Raw genomic sequence first — 24,966 nt, 5'->3', positions numbered from 1 at the left:
AATTGCTTGACTTAAATAAAGCGTGAAAATTATTAGTTTCAAATGATATTTACAAATTTTATCCACTCTAAAGTCCATTTTTCAGGTATTAGTAAGTATTTCATACAAACTAACTTCTAAGTTTGAAAATAAAATATGTATTTAGTACGTAAATAAAATCCTTTTAAAGTACTTTGAAGGACTCTTTATACATTTTGAACTTGAATAAAATTAAAAACAATAATCTAAGTAAGATACCCTTTAAAGTTAAATTCCTTTAGAGTTTATCAGTAAAACCACTTACTTTAAGTATTTTTTAATCCGTTCGGTCTAATAGTAGATTACGCACCTATAATCCATGATGTTTTCATTTAAATTCAAATTATAACGAATTGAAATTTTGAAGAAAATATTAATTTAGTTTGTAAATGAAATCCTTTTATAGTACTTTGAAGGACTCTTTATACGTTTTGAACTTGAATAAAATTAAAAACAATAATCTAAGATACCCTTTACATTTAAATTCCTTTTGAGTTTATCAGTTAAACCACTTACTTTAAGTATTTTTTAATCCGTTCGGTCTAATAGTAGATTACGCACCTATAATCCATTATGTTTTCACTTAAATTCAAATTATAACGAATTGAAAGTTTGAAGAAAATATTAATTTAGTTTGTAAATGAAATCCTTTAATAGTACTTTGAAGGGCTCTTAATACGTTTTAAACTTCCAAAATAAATTAATGTACTAAGTTACGTTTAAAAGAACCTTTTGTAACAATTCCAATATGTAAATATCGGTATAAGGATTGAAAAAATACTTAAAGAAACTCAGCGTAAATTAGAATGGAAATTGGCTCCGGTAACGGTTTTGCAAATTTTAATTCTAATCTCAGGTTACTGTTTTTTACAAGATGCAAGTGATTAGTGTTGTTATTAAGCTCTGAGGTATCGAAAATCAAAAAGCAGGCTTTAATTTTCTAGTTTTGTTTGAAAATAACCAAAACTTCTTTTTTAAAAGAATCTCCCAAATTATACTAACTTTTAACCAAATATCCCCAATTATAATAACTTTTAACTAGGGATAAAAATGAAATGATTCAAAATATCTACAAAACTCAATTTTCGTAAATAGACACTAGTTTTAAAATTAAGTTGGCTTATGGCAAAAATTAGAATAATTTAGGAAATTCTGTTAAAAATTAGTAATTTATTCCGTACGATAAAAGTTGATAAGATATACGTTCAAGTGTCACTCGCGATAAGCAGAGTTATATGAACAAGCTTGCCTGAACACAATATGTTGATATAAGAAAAAACAAATCGTCGCGAGAAATATCATAAATACATTGACTTTTTGACGATTTTACCTCCATTTCACCCCTTAAATCCCGGATCCCGACGATCCCGATCCCGGGATCGGCGTGGCGACCTTACTTTCCCTCTACTTAATTCGCTTTTGAAAATTCCATAAACAAAACTCTTAAAACCTAAAACATTTTCAATATCTGCACCTTCATCGATCTCGACTACTCCCCCTTATTTCAACCTTTCAACTGCTTTGATAAAAGCATTTTTTATTTAAAAATTATTGGTCTTTAAATATATTTTATAATAAATTATCACTTAAAACATTGTCTTTTTTATATCAATAGAACAAACGACGAAAATAACCCTTTTTTGCGGTTAATTAGTGTTAACCGATTATTTTAACGGAAATTTTAACGGTTTTCCGACCTCTACTTCCGAGATCTATCATTTAAATGTTTCGTTGTTTTTTGGCTAAGCCTGGTACTGCGTCATCAAGCACTCCAGTGCGTCCTTAGCGGGAAAAAAATAAATTCTTAATTGTACTAAAGAGCGTCTTACTTTATACTCCGGTTAACGTTACAAAGCTATAATTTCCCACCTCATCTAACAGCGGTTTGCATACAGGCCTATTCAGTGCCTGTGGTAGATATGATTTCCTCTTTCCACGTTCGATTCGCTCAAAAATATAATAAACGGAGTTGCGTTTGTACGGTAAAGCACTTGTATGGATTTCTTCCGTATAATATTGTTGGAGTACTGTCAAATGGAAACGAAAAGCCAAATTTGGGTGAAGGAAGCACGCTATTAAGAAATAGGCCTTTTCATATTAAGTTCAATTTTACTTGTTTACCCAAGAGCATTTTAATCTCCATATTTATGGGTCTTTATTACTTTAAAAGAATAACCCCATTACCTTCGGATGTAGGCACTGTTTCCGAAGTCATTAAAAGAGTAATTATTTTCGCTACTCTTGCGTACTGTTTGCGCAATGAAATGTTTTTTGTAATTGGTCTACTAACTAATAGTTGGAAATTTTAACGGATATTATAGGGTATTTTCATGTCATTTTATTCAAAGGAAAACTACAGTGAATAATTTATCGTATGTGGATGTTAAACATTTTTCTGAACAAAACGTTCCCGCTATTTTAAAGTCAGTCCTAGGGCTGGTCGAATTGCCCTTTCTGGGTATTTGTCAAATTTTAAATAATTCGGATTTTGAATACCAAGGGTCAAAATAACCAAATACCACAAGGTTTGAAAATTTTAACCATATATAATTTGTTATCAAATTTATCAACCAAATATCAAATTTTGATGTGATGGAGATTCCATCATCTAAGAAAACGTATTTTTAACTTAATATATGCAGGAGTGAATAGGGGAGTAGGCATTTGTAGTTTCAGCCAATGCTAGTGGGAATGTGATCCACTTTCCACAGGAGGGAAAACAAGTTGGTCCAGGCCGTAATATTAGTTCCACATCGGTGTATTCCTATTGTTTTATATATAATTCACCATCCTATGTTAAAGAGTGGGCACCGCCCACCCTCAGGATACTCGGGTGGGGAAACCAATACAAAAGCTGCTGAGGCCATTTGATTTACTATTGTTAGATAGACGGAAAGTAATGTATCCAAGGTGAAATAGGTAAGCAAAACACTACAAACATAATTTTTTTAAATTATTGAAATTAGTGGAAAAATGATTTAAAGAAATTCTTAAAGTGGGATTTAAATGTGTTTATTTTAGGAAATTTATATCAAACATTTGGGTATGGTTCAAACACCAAAATTATCATTATTGCACAAATTCAAAAAGAGACCCTTGAATGTAATTATGCTTAAGTCCGACTGCTTTGGATTTTTTGGTCTCCCATATTCTTAGTTCATTAATACATTCTTGATTAATGCATATTGGTTTTGACTTAACTTGCAAGGTAATTTGACAAAAAGTTTTATTTTAAATTTCGATCTATTTGTGGCAGAGCTATAAACGGGTAGTCTTTACGTGAACTTGTAAGTTAATATACCTAAGTTTTGCGAATGGTGTACGGCAAAGATTATCGTAATAAAAATTTACCTTCATAGAATTAAAACTACATATGCCCGAATGCCCCTAGTTTTTGGATGAGTATGGGAGTCCAATAGTTAATAATGGCGGTGCGTAAGTGTGTGAAGGGAAATAGAGTCTTCAATGCTTTAACCTTTTAAGCGTACGCGTGTTCTTAATAATATAATACCTTCTCTCGATAGTGACTTCAATTTATAATTGTTTCTTTATGGTTCTATTGCTTTTATTACCGAAAAAGAAGTTCGTCAGTGTAGATTGAACTCGTAGTTTGTCTTGAACCTTTTGTTTGGTGTAACGAGTGATGAAGTTTTTAATGTCTCCTGTTGATTTATTTAAATAAGAAAATAAGTATCTCATTGTGGAGCTTTTAGAGCATTTATAAGTACATATGGGGAAGAGGGCATTTAAAATTTTCGAGCTCGTTTATTTGACTACTCACTTTCGAGCGAGCATCTTAAGCGAGTGTGCCCACCTACCACTGCTCACCACCCGAACATTTAAAATTTTCGAGCTCGTTTATTCCAGTACTCACTTTCGAGCGAGCATCTTAAGCGAGTGTGCCCACCTACCACTGCTCACCACCCGAACATTTAAAATTTTCGAGCTCGTTTATTCCAGTACTCACTTTCGAGCGAGGCATCTTAAGCGAGTGTGCCCACCTACCACTGCTCACCACCCGAACATTTAAAATTTTCGAGCTCGTTTATTCGAGTACTCACTTTCGAGCGAGGCATCTTAAGCGAGTGTGCCCACCTACCACTGCTCACCACCCGAACATTTAAAATTTTCGAGCTCGTTTATTCGAGTACTCACTTTCGAGCGAGGCATCTTAAGCGAGTGTGCCCACCTACCACTGCTCACCACCCAAACATTTAAAATTTTCGAGCTCGTTTATTCGACTACTCACTTTCGAGCGAGCATCTTAAGCGAGTGTGCCCACCACCCACTGCTCACCACCCGAACATTTAAAATTTTCGAGCTCGTTTATTCGACTACTCACTTTCGAGCGAGGCATCTTAAGCGAGTATGCCCACCACCCACTGCTCACCACCCGAACATTTAAAATTTTCGAGCTCGTTTATTCGACTACTCACTTTCGAGCGAGCATCTTAAGCGAGTGTGCCCACCACCCACTGCTCACCACCCGAACATTTAAAATTTTCGAGCTCGTTTATTCGACTACTCACTTTCGAGCGAGGCATCTTAAGCGAGTATGCCCACCTACCACTGCTCACCACCCGAACATTTAAAATTTTCGAGCTCGTTTATTCGACTACTCACTTTCGAGCGAGCATCTTAAGCGAGTGTGCCCACCACCCACTGCTCACCACCCGAACATTTAAAATTTTCGAGCTCGTTTATTCGACTACTCACTTTCGAGCGGGGCATCTTAAGTGAGTGTGCCCACCTACCACTGCTCACCACCCGAACATTTAAAATTTTCGAGCTCGTTTATTCGAGTACTCACTTTCAAGCGAGGCATCTTAAGCGAGTGTGCCCACCACCCATCACCCACCACCCACACCCCGACGCGAAGTTTGAGCTTCACTTGACCTTAAACTCCGAAAATATACGTAAAATAAGGCGTAAAAAGGGACGATAATTTCGACAACTCAACTAGCCAACACCCCCCGCGTCGCTAAAACAGACGAGAATACAGTAGAAGTTCCAAACATATTTTGGTAAGTTTCCAGTGGCCGAGAGCGTAAAGGCGTCATTAATTGGAGTTTTTGACTGTAAGTTCGAATCCCGGTTTCGCCAAAACTGCAAATTATTTTCGCAGCGCCATCTGCCGTGTCAACGCTTTTCCACAACAAACACACAAACGCACAAACAACAACACTTAACGACAATCCATCCATGGACACTGTATCTCTAACCGGACGGGAAAAGCAGCCTAAAAGAGGTACCCCCTCACTGTCCGTTTGCGGCCTACTTCGTATTAGCTGAAATAGTCGGCCGTACTCGTTTCGCAGGGCCGTCAAGGTCATTCGAAAGAATGTAAACCTTATTTCTTTATCGTTTGAAATGCGCCATCTACTGGGGATTCGCTAGGTATTATTGGTATCAACATTTTCGCGATTTCTGTCTGCTTAGCTAGGACTGTATAAATCGTCTGCTACTTAAGTTATCGGTAAGGCTTAATAAGTTTAGGTGTAAAATACGATTTTCAAACGGGATCGAGAGACAAAACAGGTAATTTATAATAAATAATTTCGCCTATTTTATTGAATGTTCAATTTTTAATGATAGTTTATTATTTACAGTTCTTCAGAAACTCCCAAAAGGGGAGGAACAAGAGTAAAGCTAGCTTTCATTTGTTTCCAAGGGACAAGACTTTGAAAGAGGAATGGATTAGTAGGATTCAATCAGCTCCTCATGATTTCTAAACCATGCACAAGTTCAAAAGCAAATTTTGAAACTGGATTCCTTCAGCAACTAGCAAAATCTGCAGATACCATTTCAACCCAGCTGGAGTCAAACATTACAATGATTTTCTCCCTTGTTACTTTCCTTGGAAATCTTTTGAACATATTGTTTTAAAGCCTTTCAAAGGTTGGAAATTAACTTATAATTATTTATTTATTTATAATAAATTATAACATTTTTACCTTGTTTTTATTCACAGTACGGTTAGGTTATAACTATCTGGTTCTTCCTCCGGATGAAACGTTGTCGCTAAGAGCAGATGTTGTTTTTAACAACGAGGAAAGTACGTTACCAGTACCACAAATGAGCATGAATAATGAGTTTACCATCAGCCACTGTGAACATTCGTGTATAATAAAATACCATTACTCATCAATTATTAATGAAAAGGATGCTCTGATTAACCAGTTGATATTTGAAAATAAGGAGCTTAAAGAGAAGTCTTCAACCCTAGAAAAAAATAACGAAGACACCTTAAATGAATTAACGAATAAATGTAAACAATTCATAAATCTTGAGATGCAATTTAAGGTTTCCAACGCCACTAATAATTCATTCAGCGTAACCACTAATCTACAAATAAAAACATTGTCATATTAAAAACTACATAGAAATAGCAACGGTAACTATATTTACACCACAGTCTATCCACTATAGACTCTGTTTACACTGTAAAAGCAACTTACTTGTTTTGGTTTTCCATGTTTGAAATATGTATAAGAGATTTCTATTCCTCACATTACCACCTTGGCTTAAATTTCAACTTTAACTATAAAAATTTAATATTTTGTATAATTTTATGTACGAAAACTATAAAGAATAGTTTAGGAATATATTGCTTACCTGGTTAAAGTATTCAACTTTTTCATTATCATTAAATAACCCTTTAAATTACGAAGATAATGCAGGAACGATTTAAAAAAAAACTATTCCTAAGCAGACGATCTTTCTGAAAAAATTTCAAAGAACTCTTGGGAAAATTCTATTTCCCATAATTCTCAGAATAATTTGAATTTATTTCACCAGGTGTCGTATTCAAACGATAAAGAACGTTTTTTCGACCACGTGACGAATTATATGGCCTTGACAGCCCCGAAACTTGAACCCCCCCCCCCCCCTTTACAGAGAGACGGTGGCGGCGGCAGGTGATTTTGTATGGTGGAAGCTACAGCTTTTCCCGTCCGGTTAAAGATACAGTGTCCATGGTTGAATAACAGAAATAACAAAAACAATGTTATATATCACATTTGGAAATTTATTTTCTTCACCAAAATCAAAAAAAAATTAATAAAATGATATATTTTAAACACTTAATTTGTTTATATTTCATCTGAATCTTCAGACCTCTCTTGAAATAGTACTGCAATAGCTTCGTCTATAAAACCGCTGTTTAATTTTACTAGAAGTATGTCTTCTAGTAAATCCGCTTTAAGTCGTCCTCTTAAAGGCACTATATCACGACCTATTTAAAAAAAAAACTTTCTTGAAGTTCCATTTTTTGAAATAGATGGCGCCAGGGTAGAAATGGACCTCCTGAAGTTTTGTTCGTATTTGACGGGTAATGTTTGCTATGTGGCGAAGATAGAAGAGTCCATTTTGGTTTTCCGGGTAGAACATCGAAAAAAGGATGTTCAATATGGAACCCGCAAATGGGCTTTTCTATTTCGAACCCCGGCGGGTGGCTAGTCTCTACTTGTGCCGATAGCTGTAGGCTGTATATTTCAATCCTATTTGTCAGGTCGAGAATTAATGGGCGAGATACGGAGGGGGGGGGGGGGGGGTCGTGGCGAAAATTGAAAGGGTAGGGTCATACCATGAATTTTGACAGAGTTTTTGAAAGTTTGCTTGATTGAGTAGAACAGTGTAAGAAGCTTATAAATACTGTCCGCCGAAAAATGGAGAAAAGCGAAAAAAAGAGTTTTAGCGTTGGTCAACGGACAGAAACTAATTATCTTTCACAAATATGCAGTTTATAAAATATTTCTTTGATAAATGGTAAGTCCAAAACTTTTATTTACGAGGCAAATCAGTTCGTTGATTTCTTAAATTTCAATTCAATCCCTACTATAACTATATTAAAGTTTAAATTTGTTCACAATATTAAACTTTAATATGTTTTCAATATTAATGTTATAGTTCGTTCACAATATTAAAGTTTTAATTTGTTCACAATATTAAAGTTTTAATTTGTTCACAATATTAAAGTTTTAATTTGTTCACAATATTAAAGTTTTAATTTGTTCACAATATTAAAGTTTTAATTTGTTCACAATATTAAAGATTTAATTTGCTCATGATATTCAAGTTTTAATTTGTTCACAATATTTACGTTTTAATATGTGATCAGAGTTATAAATATTACGGGTGGCCCGTAGGGAAAGAGGAAGAGGCGGTTTTCTCGCCCTTACTAATTTATTAATATAATCTTGGATTAATAATAGAAGCTAACGCTTAGCTTCTATTATTAATCCAAGATATAATAGAGTAATATCGGTGTTACGTAACTTGGCGTAACTATAAAAAAACTGCAGTCAGAAAGGTGACCATAACCGAGAGCTACAGGGCCGTCGAGTAACTTTTGCCCCGGGCCCTAAATTTCGTATTGATTTTCCGTACAGATGGTAGCAGTATTGGCCCGTCGTTCTGTCAAAATATGTATTTTTCAAAAATAATACAATTTCAATGATTTTGCTTAGGTGGGATAGTTACCAATCAAGAATCAAGAATATTGCTAGCGGCCATTGATTATAACGAACATTCAAATAGACCGCAAGCCCGTTCGAAATCTGGCGAACTTCAATACAGAATGTTTTGGAGCAAAAAATCGAAATCATACAATATTGGAAAAATTGTATGAAGCAAAAACCTATTGTTATATTGATTCATTGACGGAGATGGTGTTTGACGCCAAAAAGAATTATATGGTTACTAAACACCTAATATTATAACGCTTTTTTATATTAAAGTTAAATGCTATGTACTTTTTTTCATTTCAGGGTAATATTTCTGATTAAAAACTAATGGATGAGACCGATCGTTATATTTGTAAACATATAAGTTTACAAGAACAAATCCCGTTTTAGCCAAACATAAATCTAGATTTTAATTTGAGGCATGAAGTTGTAAAGTACAATGATTAAAGTATTTTACAGGCGTGACGATTGTTTTAACAATATTATTGACTGTTTCGGCCGGGCCCCAGCTAGAACTAAAATCCCGTGAAGACTGAGTCATAAACCAAACCCTTCCCCCGTCCCAGCGCAGCCGCTAAATTGACTTAGGCAGAAAAATATTGGTTGTATAGGTGTGATATGTAGGTTGCAGGATTCACGGCACCGTTCCAGGGGAAAAAATGCATGATTTAATTAATTAACTTAATTGGAAATCGATGAAAATTGCGCGACTCGCTGCGTTTGCGCCATAGGAATAGCTGTGAGGAAATTGGAGGTCCTAGGTTGAACGGCTCGGACGTCTATAGAGAAACAGACGCAAGACAGACAGAAGACACTTAGGAATATAGTATAGATAGCAAAGATTAGGTATTTGCATTTGAAATTTACGCTAACACTAAACAACTTAAGCCAGCGTAGTAGCCAGGATTGGATTTCGGAGGGGGACGTATGTATGGCAACATTGTTTTTTATGTCTCGAGTAGCGGCTCTGCTACACGTATTCCTACATTTGCACGGGATTAATTCTTCATCTAATATATTGACCATATCCAAAGGCATAATTTCCATTTTATCCATGGTTATAGACTTGCCTAAAAATATCAAAACGTGGCAGTGGCGTAGTCAGGGGGGAGCACATAGAAACGTATGGTCGTACGTACAAATATATATTTTTTTTCAATGACGTGCCCCCCCCCCCCCCGAAACCAAATCCTGGCTACGCCACTGAAACGTGGGACAGATCTGATAATATTTCTAGAAAACCCGTCACGCGACTGCCAAGGGTTTTACTCAAAAATACCACGTTACCGATATGACCCTTTCGAAAAACATCGAATAAACCAAAGACTATATATACGCTTCGTTTACTAGGCAGGCGTGTTCCTAGGAAAAACCTGTTAACACCTCTGTAGCACTGTAAAAGCTGGGTTAATATTTGAACCCGCGGCGCCACTAGTAACACAGCTCAAGCTAGGGGAAAATTCTGACCAGCGTCGAGATGGAGCCACAATCGGTATGCAAGTTGAGCCATAGAACACGCCTGTCTAGTAAGCGAAGCGTATATATAGTCTTTGGTATGAACTCAAGTGGAAACATTTGGAATTTCCCAATCCCAGGCAATTCCCTTTTTACAGGCCCTCCGTAGTGAAAGGTTCGCACCCCTCACTACTTCCTGTCTTTATTTCGTTGCCCCTAAGAGGGGGAAACGGAATTATAATTTCCCTCTGAAACGGGTGTTGGATTACCTCGATGTGTTCATAAAGGCGCGAGCTTGGTGGAGTATGCGCTTGAGGCTGTGTAATATTGTTTTTGGTTGTTATCCGTGGAAGTACGGTTATAGCTTACTTCACTTGAAACGGGTAGTTTTGTTTTTATAGTTTTAGTAGATTGATTAAATAAGTCATTTACGTTGTAATATTGTTTTTGGATTTGTCTTAATTTTTTATTCGTATTTCTATAACATTTTGATTTTTAATTTGTATTTTTATGAAATTCAATTTATATTTCTGATGAGCTTTCTTAGGATATTGAGGTTTCCTAGGGAATATTTTTGAATTGGTTTTTCAATGAAATATTTTATTATTGATAATTGTTGTTTTGAGGTATATTTTCTAATTTTTTTAAATTAAATTTTTATTTCTTGATTGGAGTACCATTTTATTCACTTACCAGGACCAGTTTCGGGGTCATGTAGCGAGTGTCTATAAAAGTTATTTGTATTGAACGCCTTTCTTCCAGTGGCTTCCCCTTTCGCTTTGTAAACAAGTGTTAAGTGTTATTTTTCAATAAAATTAATTATTATTTTACCAATGTAAGCCTTATTTACTCCATTGAAAACGCAATTCTATTTTTTAAATTTTTATAAAATAAAATCAACACGGAGGATTTGCCGCTTGTAAGAACCTTGGATTTCACCTATGTTTTATATACAGTAAACGAAATGTATTTATCAATCTCGCATTTGCGGAAGCATTCTTACCAGTTCATGTATTTCTGTTCTTACTCTATAGGTGATAAGCTAGTTTTAAAAATTCCTCGAAATGAATTTAGACGAGGGAAGAGACTTTAGTTGCTCTTTGTTCGGTCCAGGAACTAAAAAAAGGATTATCTCTCTAGGGGTCCTTCTTCGCTCGGGTCTGCGCGACCGTCGAAAACTTTCATAGCCGAATTTTCGTTTCTACCCTCCAGCAGTTCATCCCCCTTTGGATGGAACACTTCTCGATATCTCGGTTCCTGTATCTTCAAGACATGCTGTCCCCTTTTCAAAACCGGCCGATCTCCCCCCCCCCTGCCTAACCTTGAAAGTAATTTTGAAAACTCCCGCAAAAATACGAGGTCGCCACTATGCAGAACGTAAATATGGAATCACTTTTTAGAAAACAAGTGAGGTCAATACCGATTTTTTTCGGTGATATAGTGCCTTTAAGTCTGACAACACTAGCTTGAGAGCGGAAAAAGCCCTTTCTACAGTGACTCGCGTAGGGGGTATTGCAAAAACAATTTCAAATAGTGTGAATATTTCCGGGTGACTTTCTTTACGATCTTGCCAGTATTTGATAACATCGCTTTTACTACTTACACTTTCTAGTTTTAAGTTATCGATTTGAAACATAACATCAAATTTTCTCCTTTTGTTCGTTGATCGAAATTTAGACAAGTAAATGTCTAAAATGTTGTCGTCCGTAGTTTCATTGTTTCGTGGATCTGAAATACTAGGTGTTGCTGAGTGCGGTTCGATTTCGTCTGGGTTCATTTTCCGAATTTGTTTCCATAACTGTTTTAAGTATTCCTTCGCGATTTGTCTTTGAGTTGGCTTTAGAGAAGACTGAAATCTGGGATCCAAATATAGGCACGCGTAAAAACCATCGTTGCTCAAGAGAGTTGGTTCACGTTTATCAAACGAATCGAGGAGGGACGAACCGATTAGAAAAACCCAGTCAAAATCTTGATTAACACTGGTACATTGTAGTCGATCATCCACAATTCTTTTCACTAGCAACTTGCATTTTAACCACGCAGCGTAGAAGTCTCCATAATTTAACTGTTCTTCTTGAAATTTCAAAATTATGTCTTGCAGGGGCTTAAAAACAGAACAGTAACTCTCGATGAAGGACCAAAAGTCATTTGTGATATCGAAATCTTCAGCGCTTGATTTTGTGGTAATAGAGTGTAAGCCACTCAAAATTATTTTGGCTTGACATAAATCTGACATCATCAAATAAGTTGAACCCCATCTAGAGTTAGAACGCAAAAACTTCACAATATTGCGACTTTGAAATAATAATGATTTAACTTCTTTTACTTTAGTTACATCACACGCGCACAACTGGGCTGTGTGGGTGGCACAGCGACAAGGTTGAAGCAGTCCTAATTTCAAATTCGTTCCAGGACAACTCTCGACGAATTCTTGAATATTTCGCAAGTACTCGTCGTTATTTTCCTCTCCCTGAAAGTCGTTAGCGCTCACAAGTCCCATAGATAATAATTTTGACGTCTTTAACATGTTTGCTCCATTATCCGAGGTGATAGATATTACTTGATCCAAGTTAATTTCGTAGATATTTAGAGTCAATAATCTGATCAGCTAATTTAACGGAAGTACTGGATCCCTCACCCTTTAGCTCGACCATAGATAGCATGCGCGATGACACTTTACCATTATCCATGAACTGAACGCTAACACCGAAGACACTACGGGATAATCGAGACGCCGAGTCTATTTTCAAGGATATTAAACGACGTTTTACTTCACTTGAAATACTTTTCCGAATTTTTGCCGCAGTCTCTTTAATGGCCGAAGCAATATTTTGAGAATTAATTCGAAATTTAGTACTTGAATCATTATCCGATAAAGAGTCACAATAGGGATCTGTAAGCGCTCGAAAATTTGGTTCGTTCATCAAACTTATAGGGAAATGATTTTCAGTGACCAATCCAATACATGCTCTTATCAATGTAGCTTTGTCCATTTCCACTTTTAATTTCTTCTTTGATCGTTTTTGTTTGGAATTATTTTTACTTACTAAGGAAATTATTGGTGGGCTGTTCGTGGCGAGACTGGAGTTTGAGATGTTGTGAGCTTTCTGAAGATGTTGTTTCAAGTTATTGGACCGTTTCGAGTCGTACTTTGACTCGCATAAGTTACACGTTACATGTACCTTATTAGTTTTAGAATCGATGACGTAATGAGCCCACACTGGATTATCTGGCCCCCGTTTCGATGCCATTTTTCCAATTGAAACCTCAAAAACCTGCAACTAACTAGCCTAAACGGCTGACTAGCTGTGTTAGAACGCGTGTATTGTACAAACACAGAAATACTAGATTACGTAATCAACTTAAAATGTTTGTTTTTGTAATCCAGCGAATATATAAATTTATTTGATTATCTAAAATGTCTAATAATTACCAAAAAAACAAACGCAATCCTGGATTTATGTAAGGGTATTACCAGAAGTCTATAATAACCACTTTTGGGGGGAAGTATGAAACTTGCAATACCCGCCATGTAAAAAATCGCGAACAACAGAGTTTCGTCATAAAAGATAAAATCAGCTTTCAAGATAGGATTGCAAAAATAACGAAGCCTAAAAGCAATGCCTTCGGCAGGTGGCGACATCTCTCGTTGCGTGTTTTGAATACATAAAAGAAAATGTGTATTTCTGGAAAAATAAAACTTTTAAACATAATAAAACATATAAAATTATAATCATGATAATGTTTTTATCACAAAAACACACTTTGAAAAAATTCTACCTGGTCCGGGGCGGGATTTAAACCCGCGATCTTTTGATCGACAGAAACATAGAGGAACACCCTCACATAGAATGGAAGTCCCTATGGAAGCGCATGAAACATTAATGCTAACAGGCCAGCTTGTTTTCGAGGCGTGAATATAGTTCGAAGAGCGATAGTGTGGTTTTTACATTTTTTAGAGTATAAACGTACGTTCTATCCAGATTAACTTTAGGCCAACTTGTTAATTTCACGCCTCGAAAACAAGACGTTGCTCGCGAAAAGTGTACGCAACGACTACAACGTCGCACGCAAGGTTACAATGCGTAAAAAAACTGTCTTCGTCCGCCACAGGTATTTAGTTCCACGGTGTAACTCCGCTTTTACGCAGCTCCCATACCCCCCCCCCCCCCCCCCCAGGGTGTTGACTTCTGGTATTAACATTTTGAAGTATCGATGTTAAAGTAACGACAGAACACTACCTCCATCTATTGATAAGTGAAAAAAATTCCCGGACGCAGATGAATGTTACATTGATTTCGAGTAGAGATTCTACTGTTCGTCTACTACATTGAGGGGATGCGTGTCTTGATGTCAATTCGCTCATATTTTCTCCTTGTTTTTCAAATTTTCCTACTTTCAGGGAATGTGAAATTTAAATATACGTTCACCTATTAGGTAAAGTTATAGAAATGTAACGCGAAAAATTACTGCATTCGCCGAGTATAATACTGCAGTTTTCTTTCAAATTGATAGTGAAATTTAAACGCGATAAGTTATTTTGCTAACTTCGTTGCTGAAGCCCAATTTCCGCAGCTAAATGCGGGAAACTAAATTCCAAACGTGGTTGTGGACAGCGCTCGTATTAACGAAGTGGAAATACTCTAGGACTTTCTCGTTGCGTTTAATCTTGAAATAATATTATTGTATTATATGTGTATAACATTTTACTAAATATCGATATTACCATTACACATTAGACCCCTTCAATCATAGTAGAAACTAACAAAAATTACAATTATTATATTTTTGTATCGGTTGCGCAACTCAAACATTTCTGTGTTGTAAAAGCTTAGAGAAATAGCCAAAGTTCCAAATAATAAGAAAAGTGTAACGAGCGGGTATCGCGACCCAGTAACATTTAAATATCCTAATTATTGACGTGTATATTTATTTTATCAGCAGTTGCTATGAAATCAAGGACAGCGTATCACCAACCAGAGTGTTTAATGACTTTCCACTCATATACCGTTCATATTTATCGGTTCAGCGGTATTACCAATGTGATACATTTTTATATCATCTGTATTACTTATAATATAAAAGTTTTGTTTTTCAAAATTGAATCACATTAAACATCAGATTTCAGTGGCGGAATAAGCAATAGGCTGAATAGACTTTGGGACCCGAATCTTAAAAAAAAGGTGAACCAAAGACGAAGCTGAACTCGAAAAATTATTTTGGGCGCCTAATAAAGCCTAAGCTTAGGAGCCCAGGTAGTTCTTAATCCACCACTGACAATTTTATATAGAAGAGACCCCTAGAATGGCTTCATTGCGTTTACAGATCATTTATTTGGAGTAGTTTGATAATGGTATATAAATATAGGAATGTCGTCTAAAATTGTACATAGTATATTAGCAAACAAGGAATGAATTCTATAGTTTAGCATAAAATCAGTTATATCGAAGTAAAATGTTATAGCAAAGCATGGAAAACGGATTTTCGTGCGTGAAATGCTAAAGCACAGTATAGCAAACTGGGTTTTTGAACCCAAAATACTATAGCAAACGTAGTTTTTGAATACAAAATGCTATAGCATAGCATAGTAAACGAAGTTTTATACATATAATGCTACTGCACAGCATAGTAAACTAATTTTTGAAAACCAAATGCTATTGCAAACAGATATGTTTATCGTCATTTGCTATAGCATAGTATAGTGGGCTCAGGTTCCAAACGAAAAACGCTATAGCAAAGCATAGCGAATACCATTTAAGAACTGAACTTGCTATAGCAAAGTATAGCAAAATTAATTTCAAAAAAGCGTTTACTATGCTTTGAAATGCTATGAAGTCAAAACTAGCATTGCTATGACTACGATTTGCTACGCTTTTAAACCCTGCAGAAATGCATCTTATCCTCGCTTCCGTGCTAGTAGTGATCATTAATAATAGATTTAAGAAACATATGGCCATTCCAATCAATGTTCTGTAACCGGGAATTGATGAAACTAATTATGATAAATTTCGATCCGGCGAAACAGTTACCCGATTTATATATTTAAAATCTTGATAACTATTTTCACATAACTGGTCTAAACTTATACACAGTTTCTTCACAGTTGACGTACCTTTTAATTAAATGTCACATATTCTATTACTAGCACTATCTAATTTTACTTTTACGGTTTCTGGGTAAAAGCAATTTATATTGCTCGCCTTTTATGGACTTGTTTTCAGTTAACAAATCGTTGTGTATATGCTATTTTTAAATTTATTGGTAACAGCTGAGCCTACATCTCAGAAGAAACAGATGTTTTTTCTTCTAAATGAAACTTGAATACGGTGATTATCTTGACAATTACGTTTTTATCGGTAGGGGGCGATATAGTAGACGTGGCTTTGACATTAAACGAAATTTTAATTTTAATATCTTCGAAAACGCTAGCAGGAATATTGAACATATGGAATCTTATGGTATAAAAAATTGAATTATTTCCATAAGAACTGGTCCCAGTTTAAGTCCATTCTTTGACGAATGTAGCAATATCCTACATAATCTAGGGCACGTAAACGAAAATAATATTATAACATTAACCTTTTAAATAAAAAACTCCTCTTTTAGAGTTACCTAATCTAATTCTGATTATAGTTAAGGATTATCTCAAGTCGTTCAAAGCCCAACGCGAGTAACTTAAGATACCCAAATTTTAATAGATTATTGCTATACGAACTTTAACATAATTATTACCATTCAAGAAGAATGGGTATCGCTGATAATTACCCTAGTACTATTAAATTTAACAATACGATAATAGAAAAATCTATGAAAAATTGCAGAGATTTTAACCAAAATAATTTGAATAATTTTTGAGAAGAAATTAAATTGGAAAATTTAATTTGACCTTTATCTTGATAATTTTTAAAAGTATACAATAGGTATTTCCCATATTGTAAAGTTGTAATCTTAAATGGCTCCTGCCATTGGATTACCCCTGAACTAATAAACTGAATAAGGACTAAATATTATAGCCTCTATCCTTACGAAAACAATTTGAATGAATACAAAATAACTAAAAACAGCTGTACTAACTGTTTTAGAAATGCTATAAATAATTACTATAGAAATAAATTAAACTGTAAGAAAAATAATCTAAAAACCATCAAGAAAACTGTTAATAATTTAATTGGTAAAACAAAAAATTCCATAAAATATAGCCGTCAGCCCGGAAAAACTCAACACTTTTTTGAATTCCCGGACACCAAGTTATCAAAGTATAATAAATAACGATGGAACTTATTCTAATGTAAATATAATAAAAGTTCGCTTTATCAATCACAAATAACTCGAAAAGTTTAAAAGAAGATTCCTCTCCTGGTCTAGATGATATTTTACCAAAAGTTGTTAAACTATCTTTTCAATATTTCAAACAACCTTTACTTTATTTAATCATTCGAACATTCATGACTGGGGTTGACTTAAAATCGTAAAAAAATAAAAGATAAAACTAATCAAATAATAATAATTGAAAGCAATTTCTTCTATATTCGTTTAATTAATTTCTGCATTAAATACAAAATTCTAACAGAAAAACAATTGGCTTAAGAGCAAACATTAACGTTGAACTGGCTATAAATAATGTTTACAAAAACGCATTTTCTTGTAACAAAAAAGAATTACAGGCGTTTCAAAGCCATTGTTTAATCACCTAAAAGTTTTAAATGTTTACCAAAATTTACGAGCACTGTTGTGTATGATACATATTTAAATATAAAACCATCTACAAATGTAATAATTTCCCCCTTAAATAATGATAATCAAACTTATACTTGACGAAATAATTTGTTAAGTGAAAACTGCTTAATAACTTAAATCAATTTATTATAAATTTGTAAAAATTTACTTTGAGTGTATAACTGTAGATATAAAAACAATAACTCAATTTAAAAACTAACAATAGATCTTGTAAATAGCAAATTTTACCACACTCCACAACCAATATTGTTAAATAGATCTGTTTAACGAATCTTTCTTCACATGCATCTTTTCTTATATCTTAATTTTTGAAGTACACCTAAGTGGTATATGGCCTAAAAGTCATATGTGACTTGGCCTTGGACATGTAACAAAATGCTAAGGTAATAAAGAAAGACGAATAAAACATTTATTAATATAATTATTATCAAGGTAATTTCTGATGGCTATTACATTTCACTTTTATTAATCCGCCTTTTGGAAAGCACTGTCTTAAGCCGGATTTTCGCTGTTGAAGATCAAATATAGACTTTTAAACAACAAAGATGATTAATGTCGACTTGAGCGCGATATATACGTTGTTTTTGGTGTACAATGTTAACGGGGCTGTCAACTCAACCGTGCGTCGTAAAGTATGAACTGAATTTGGGACAGTTGCCGCGCCATTGATGTCCTACATCATGTGTCAGAATTAAAGCCCGGTGTACCGGTAAGATTTAAACCACACCACCGGAGGTCTATCATCAGAATGCCCTACGCCAGCGTCCGCAAGCCCGGGCAGGTGACAAAAGTCAGCACGGGTAGTAGAAACCTACTACTGATGGTCTCACCTTAGACGCAAGCCACTCAACCCAGCAGAAGGTGCAACAATGGGACGACCAACCCCTCACTTCGCACACAGCAGTGGGATTAAGAGTCAATGCTCTAGCAACTCTATCCGGCACCCTACCTACACAGGAAACGGGAACGACTGGCACCCCTCCTGAATTTCCATACCCTAATGCAATTCAGGAATAAAGTTGGATTTAACTTGCATTAGAAACGTCTTTAGTAATTTCGTGTATTTAAGAATTAATTATTTCATCTAAAAATTAAAAATAAACATTTTGACGCCTTTTTGCCCTTTAAAAAACATGTTTTCTCGAACCCTAGGGGCTGTTGCCAAAAGAGTCATTAACATTCAAGTTCTGCCCCCTCCTGAAAGATCTTGAAATGACGTCCCTGATTTAAATCACTTAAGATCAGCACTAAATGAATTAAATCCCTTTAAAGATTCTATTCAATCAACATCATCATCAGTGCAACCCAAATTAAATACCAAATCACCAAGTCATATTTCAAAAACATAAAAAAAAAGAAATTTTGCCCAGTTGGAGGCAATAGATGAAGAAATTCAAGGAATTGATGGGTAGTTTGTTTTTAACAGTGGTGTAGACAAGAAGATGGTCTCTATGCCTCCACAAGCCCTGCGAATAGCTATAGCTATAATATAGGGTGTTTAAAAGCTTTAGCTATAATTTAGATGGTTTAAATGAAGTATTTATGGCTTCCAGAAAACCACCACAGAAAGCGGTACATATAAGGTGTGCAAATACCATTTGGGGGGGGGGTCAAGTTGATCGAATATCAAAAATGTTTTTCAAGGCACTTTTGATCAAATATTTTTAGGTCAAAAATCCAAGCCAGTAATAATAATAATTAGTTAGGCTAACACCCTAGGCACCACCACAGGCCCAGGTCAGCTTGCGATTTTTAACGATTTATTTATTGGGGGCCGGGTTACAATGCATAGGAGGGTGGTCACAAACCCTTCATGCCACGCGAGCTAGCCGACAGCTCCCTACACTAACTATTACCGTTAAACTCAGCAAGTTTTTATGGAAAGGGGAAGCCGAAGATCTCGGGGGAAAACCCCTTTAACCAGTGGGGATCAAATACCAAAAAGTATTTCGAATATCAAATAATTCGAGGTATTTTGTCCTTGCTAGTCTGGCCTATAGAGGCGGCCTTAAAACTCGAATTAGAAAAAGACCATCATTTATTCAACCATTTTGAAGCTATTCGAAAATAACCAATATTTTTCCATCTTTTCGAGTATTAGACTACTTGATCAGGAATAAAGGAATATTCGTAAACTTTTTCTGGCGTTTTTCGATTTGACGAATTGCTTTAAATTAATCGAATATTTGATTTGGTATTCGATTAAATTATTTGGTCTCAATTTCACCATTATAATTTCAATCTAATCATTCTTATCTAAATCTAATCAATTGAGGGTTGACCTGACCCCTCGAAAAACACTAACGTTATTCTTCCTCGAACCAAATGGTTTTCACAATATCACCGCTTGAAAACCTAAATTTAACTTATTAGTAACACCCTGTATATTTTATCTCTTTGTTTGAAAACTGATTTTAAAATAATACTAATCTCTATAAAATGTATTCTTAAAGCGCTCTGGAATTAGTTGCTTCAGCAGTGGCAAAAACATCGAAAAATGAAGACAAAGAAGAGAAGATCTCTAAATATTTAGCAGAATTGTTAAGGGAGATTCCAAAAAAGGCCAAACGAAAATTTGAGATGGAAATCATTGCAATTGCTAATAGGTATATTGATGAATCTACAGAGTAATCTGAATAATTGTAAATAAACAATTTTAAAACCATTTCTCACAATATATTCAAATGTGCATGTATAAAATAGTTTACATAATACAAGTGATGTTGTAAGAGGGAGGGGCGGTTAATAAGTGTTTAAGGTAGATGGCTCCACAGACAATTACGGAGGCGATAAGCAAATAAAAGGGAAAACGTTGGCAAGTCACAGTTGGAGAGTAAGCGGTTGCTCGCTAGTACTTTTTAAAATTTAATTTTAGTTGTTATTACTTTGCTGATTTTCTCACGTATCTTTAAAGGAAAAGTCCAGGATGGGTCAAAGTTGGGTCTATTTGAAAGATCATGTTTAAATCTACTTAAAAATGTCAGTCGTAAAATGTTATCTTTCTTTAATGACGAGAAATTAATTTTTAAACGAGCGAAATCTACCCGCCAAGCAAGTGACGTTTTTTGACTTTAAATCAAGAGGCGCGTGATAAAAGTCAAAAAAAGTCACCACGAAAGAAAATACCAGATCGATTGGAGGGTAGATTTCGTACGTTTAAAAATGCATTTCTCGTCATTAAAGAAAGATACATTTTTACGAATGATATTTTTTAGTATATTTAAACATGATTTTTCAAATAGACCCAAGTTTTACCCATCCTGGACTTTTCCTTTAAACTTCAGGAAAAAAGGTCACATTGTTTCTGGTTTGGGGACACACGCTCAACACCCACTGCAATTCCCACTGCCACGGAACATCCCCTTCTTCACTCCAAAAATAATCATCGAATTCGTTCCTTATCACTTTAGCTTCTTCGGTAAAATTTCATGCCATTGATGTATGTATGGGATGAAATGCATTTTGTTCTTCAAGCTGTCAGTGAAATCAGCAAAACCTGGAGGGAAATACACTTTTTCGATTGGTTTTTTCCTTTGTCAATAAGTAATTGTGTAAAACCACTGCAGCTCTTATTATCTGTCAACATTTTTTTGTATCAGAGGAACTGGTTTTTGAAAAACTCTCCACCTAGCTCCAAGAACGCCAAAGGCATTCTCACTACAACGCCTAAATTAAAGAAAAAAATACATATAAAAACATTGTATGGTTAAGTAGGCCACATAAAATGTGCAGGGGTCAGTGGTATGACAGTAGATGTACTTTTAAAGTGTGCAATCTACATTTCTAAAAGTTCCCTTTAAGGCTGTTCGCAAATTACATCTCGTGAAAAATGGACAGACCCTACCCTAAATTGTGTCACAAATGCTCGAAACTGACACTTAGGTGAACCCTTTCCACCTGTCACATTTAGTAATGCTTCAATAACCCCACACTCCTTACTCTGTTAAGTCGTTTCCCAGTGGCGTAGACAAGGGGGGGTTCCGTGTCCAACCCCCCCCCCTTGGGCCTACCTTTGACTGCACTAAATTCCAACCCCCTTCTCGATCCCTCTCTTAACATTCGCATACTTCGACCCCCCCCCCTTACCGAATTTCTGGCTACGCCACTGACGTTTCCTATGGTGGTCTTAACCTCTATAATTATGTATAAAAAAATAAAAATATTAAAAATTTCATCAACTAGAGACATAATTCACATCATGACTCAATCTGGTACATTTGAACCAATATACGTCAATTTGGATAAATATGAGTAAATACACATATATTGGGTAATTACGAGTAAATATACCTAAATTGGGTAAAGTTTCGAAATTTCGGTGATTTTGGGTTATAACGAGTAACGACAAGTAAATTGAGTAAATTTGGGTTAAAATTCTTAAATTGGGTAAATATAGGTAAATTGGGTAAATTGGGGTAAATACACGTAAATTGGTTAAATACGAGTTAAAATGGGTCAATTAGGGTAAATATTCTTAAATTGGGTAAATATAGGTAAATTGGGTAAATTGGGGTAAATACACGTAAATTGGTTAAATACGAGTTAAAATGGGTCAATTAGGGTAAATATTGTTAAATTGGGTAAACACGAGTTAATATACGTAAAATGGGTCAATTTGGGGTAAATATTCTTAAATTGGATAAATACTAGTATTTGTACGTAAATTGGGTAAATTGAGGTAAATAAACGTAAATTGGGTTAGTTCTGGCATTTATATGTCAATTTGTTAAATTGGGTAAATTTAGGTTAATGAATTAATATTGTAAAATCTTCGATTTTACCATGTTAATTTCCATAGAGGAAATCAGTTTTTAAGTTGTCAAAAACATTTTTGGTTGCCATGGCAAAACGAAAGCCCATTCTTGTTCACCCTTTTAGGGATTTTCAAGTTACATGAAGGTCTACTTACCACCCGAGTTTGAACCAAATCGGAGATAACCACCTCGGGTAGTCTCCTTTGTTAGTGAAATACAACTGTGCCGAAAGTTTTCAATGAGAAAAAGTATTGGGGGTTAGTCACCCCGCTTCCCCCGTGGTTGGCACGCCCTGATACCATTAACATTAAGGAGGCCTCAAATTTCAACTAGGTCCTTGGAATAAAAAATGACCAGACTTAAAATCACTACAAGCCGATACTATGCTTATTCAAAGATAGTGAAAACTGTATGAAAATGCATTTATTTTAAGCTATGATATTCAGTATTTCAAAAACAAAAACATGTGCAGTAGTGAACCCTCATTGATAAACCAATCCTCATCGATCTAAAACCTTATTTTTAAAACCCATTTCTTAACTGTCAAAATTTTTCTGTCCGTTATTACCCTTCTTTATAGTAATAATTAATTAATTTCACAAATGGATACAATATTAAGCAATACAAAGGTTAATAATTTAGAAATATAGTTAGTATCACGTAAAAAATTCCCTTAAACCTTATTCCCAAGGGATTAAATGTAAGTTTATTTACCACAGTGCCAGAAAATTAAAAAAATCCATTTTTATTCTGTATACTTAATTAAAAAAACACATAATTTACGATACTAATGAACAAATGTTTCCAGTTTTTAAATAGATTATCATTTTTAATGACCGGTCTTCTTTTTAAATTTAAATAGAATAACTGGTGCAATTGTTGATTTTTGGCAAAGCGTAAAGCAGTTCATTGTTGTTCTAAGGTTTAAAATTGACGTCATGCTTATGTGCACGCCGAAATTCTTCAAACTCAACTATACAGTCAAGAATGCTTCTTCGACATTGACAGTCAGTCAGTGATTTCCAAGAGGCGGGTTAATAGATGTAAAATGTAGTAGCAAACAGATATTACCTGGATAACGATTTGTTAACTCAAATTAATTCCGTAAGAGGTAAGAAATATAGTTTGCTTTTACCCAGAAACCGTAAAAGTAAAAATAGATAGTTCTTGTTGAAGAAAATGTGAAACAAACGGTGCATAATATTGAAGTTTGAACCAGTTGTGAGAAAAGTTCAATTTATTTTCAACATATAAATCGGGTTATTGTTTCACTGGAGCAAAATTTCTACAATGGAAATCGTTATTAGTTTCTTCAATTCACGGTTACAGAACATTAATTCAAGAGTGTTGCAAAAAAAGAAATGCTAACCGATAAAAATGACCTCAAATGGCCATATATTTCTTAAATCGATTATAAATGATCACTACTAGCACGGAAGCGAAGATAAAATATATTTCTGAACTACCATACAACCAGGTATTTTCCGAGGAAATAATTTTTTTCATTACGCCATAGATATGGGTTGATAATATTAAATATTTTACTTATTTCTGACACACTATTAAAGACCCAAATAAAAATTTCTGAAATACTTTTATTAATGTATTTAAAAATATAATATAATGAGCATAATTAAGCTGTTTTTGAAATTCTTAATGTTAACTTTTTTCTTTGTAAAAATTATCACTTAAGTCGTAAATGAAAATATTTTTCACACAAATTTTTATTAATTTTATTAGGGCTTACATAACTTTTTAATTTGGGATGTGAAACAACTTATGGGCCACAGAATCATTTCAGTTTTATATACATGTATATTGACTTATATATTGTGATTAAAAGATTTGATTAAAGCAGATTTAAGATTCTTATCGAAGCTTGCTATTTATTTATACCTAAACATTGAAAAGGTAAAATTATAAGTATCGCTGATTCAGTGATTTAATAATTATAGTCCATTTCTACTAAAAAATAAATAATTCCACTATCTGACTTTAAAAATAATTCGATTAATTAAAATTCTGAATTATGTAAAAAACAAAAAAGAGCGCTAATTATTGGTCAACATTAAAATGAACCTGTTCAAACTCGCGTATTTTCAATTCGTGTTACACCGTTCCGAATTTATAAAAACACCCTATTTGACAGGACCTTTTTCGACTATCTGCCAATTTAAAATTTAATCAATCAATGTTGTCTCAAACTCAAGGAGACGATCTGCCTTTGATAATACGTAATTAAATTATTCATTTATTCGGTGACTGGACATACGAATTCGTTTTGTGCCCGAATTATGTCCAGAAATGTGATAAAGGAATTCTAGGCAGACAAGAAACGTAGAGATGGCAATTCCAAAGAGATAGAGCGGAATAACTGGCATCAGGAAACGGACGCTTGTCGGTTTTGGGCGGGCACCAGAATCGAGTGGGTCCACTCTGGTATTGAACTCTCTGAAGATGACGACTGGTTGTTCCTGTCGAGTTTCAACATATCGGCGTACACTGAAATACAACTTGAACTTATTTTTTTCAAAATC

At 34.6% G+C, this 24,966-nt stretch overlaps 2 long non-coding RNA genes across 2 annotated transcripts; one reads left to right on the top strand and one right to left on the bottom strand.

Annotated features, from left to right (window-relative positions):
- Nucleotides 1–5,737: 5,737 nt before the first annotated feature.
- LOC149944391 (uncharacterized) lies at nucleotides 5,738–6,261 on the bottom strand. The gene is made up of 3 exons (XR_016481062.1): nucleotides 6,117–6,261; nucleotides 5,973–6,039; nucleotides 5,738–5,907 (listed from the first exon to the last, which is right to left on the bottom strand). It is a non-coding gene; the product is annotated as an uncharacterized LOC149944391 (long non-coding RNA).
- A 1,366-nt stretch (nucleotides 6,262–7,627) lies between these two features.
- Nucleotides 7,628–9,367, top strand: LOC149944390 (uncharacterized). Its single transcript, XR_016480970.1, has 3 exons — nucleotides 7,628–7,785; nucleotides 8,487–8,714; nucleotides 8,787–9,367. It is a non-coding gene; the product is annotated as an uncharacterized LOC149944390 (long non-coding RNA).
- Nucleotides 9,368–24,966: the final 15,599 nt, after the last annotated feature.

The sequence above is a fragment of the Leiobunum rupestre genome, chromosome 5 (assembly GCF_980474605.1).
Source record: "Leiobunum rupestre chromosome 5, qqLeiRupe1.1.hap1, whole genome shotgun sequence".
NCBI lineage: Eukaryota > Metazoa > Arthropoda > Arachnida > Opiliones > Sclerosomatidae > Leiobunum > Leiobunum rupestre.
This window is presented reverse-complemented; position numbering and strand designations above follow the sequence as displayed.